Genomic DNA, 1,925 nt, shown 5'->3' on the forward strand with positions numbered 1-1,925 from the left:
AAATCTCCTAGCGCGAGAGATGATCTACATATGTCCAATTCACAATCGATGTTGTATGGTTGTATCGTAGTATGTCGTATTGTTTTATAATTGATTTTTTTAATTAAACAAATTGTATTTGAAACATTTTTTTGACAACCCTACAACGATACGACATCGTTTGTGAATTGGACAATTCTTTGTTTAAACCTAGTTTAATATATGTTTTAGGGTGAGTTTTTCTGATAAAGATCATCTTCATTCTTGGGTTAAACCGGGTTTAATATATGTTTCGTGTTTTTCAGTTATCAGTAAAGTTACTTATTATCTTAGTTTAACTGAATGTAATTGTGAGAAAACACAACAAAAACAATAAAACAATGATTTCGAAAGAACAAAAACTTAATATTTTAAGTAAATTTGCAATTTTCTGATTTGTTTTGTTTTATTTATTATTGTTTTAAATGTTTATTTAACATTTTTCCACAATTTTTCATTTTACAAAAGTATTGTTTGCAAAAAAACAGCTGTTCATTGTTTATGTTTCTGAGTGAAAAGTTGGCAATACTAACAAAGTTAACTGAACTTAAATCCATAACTGAAAAACACAATCATCGGTTAAAGTCCTCCTAAATTTGTTCGGAGTTTAATCTAACGGCAAGTTAAGTCTAGTTTAACTGAGGACTAAGAAACCCTCTCTTAGTGTTTTTCAATAAAGTAGTAACGTTATATAGTTATCTTAGTTTAACTGAGGGCGGGTTTCTTACTACTCAATTAAACTAGGCTTAACTTGCTGTTAGATATGTTTGTGAAAAGTTGGAAATACTAACAAAGTTAACTGAACTTAAATCCATAACTGAATAAACACAATCATCGATTAGACCTGGTCCACACTAGGAAACTTTTGTTGAGAAACTTTTTCTTAATTCTCCTTTGAAGTTTTCTTAATGAAACTTTTGTTTCAGAAACTACGTGTTAATTGTATTGGTTTGTTGTTGTACGCATAAGAAGAATAAGAAAACAAAACAAGTTTCCGCGTACGGGAAACTTCGTACCCCGAGAGAGATGAATGATATTCTTTCTCTTTCTCTCTCACGCAAAATCAAAAGTTTCTCAAAAAAGTTTCCTAGTGTGGACCGGCAGTTAAAGTCCCCCTAAAGTTGTTTCGAGTTTAATCTAACAGCAAGTTAAGCCTAGTTTAACAGAGTAATAATAAGCTTGCAAACAGTTCCTTGCAAATCTATCATACTCCCAGAGAACTTCAAGAATTCAGATAAGATCAAGTTCTCTTAAATTTACAAAGAATTGCCCTTATCCTCTAACTTTATTGTGCTGTTAAATCTCTTACGCAAAAGTTTGTTTCACAGAAACAGCTATAGTTGTTGATCATGCAAACAGTTCCTTGCAAATCTATCATACTCCCAGAGTACTTCAAGAACTTAGATAAGATCAAGTTCTCCTAAATTTACAAAGAATTTCGCTTATACTCTTTAACTTTATCCAGCTGTTAAATCTCTTAGCAAAAGTTTGTTTTGCAGAAACAGCTATAGTTTTTAATCCTGCAACAGTTACTGGCAAATCATATCATATTTTCACCAAATTGTTTAGTTATAATACAGATCGCTTTCATTTTTTCAAAAATTTATATTTTTATAAAAAAATGTTTCAAAAATTTCTGTTTAGATAGAAAATTTTTCAAAAGTTTACCTTTTAATAGAAAACTTTTTAAAAATATATCTTTTTATACAAAATTTTTCAAAAATTTCTCTTTTTATAGAAAATTTTTCAAAAATTTCTCTTTTTATAGAAAAATTTTCAAAAATTTCACTTTTTATAGAAAATTTTTCAAAAATTTCTCTTTTTATAGAAAATTTTTCAAAAATTTCTCTTTTTATAGAAAATTTTTCAAAAATTTCTCTTTTTATAGGAAATTTTTCAAAAATTTC

Source organism: Lucilia cuprina, chromosome 3, assembly GCF_022045245.1.
Source record: "Lucilia cuprina isolate Lc7/37 chromosome 3, ASM2204524v1, whole genome shotgun sequence".
Classification (NCBI taxonomy): Eukaryota; Metazoa; Arthropoda; class Insecta; order Diptera; family Calliphoridae; genus Lucilia; species Lucilia cuprina.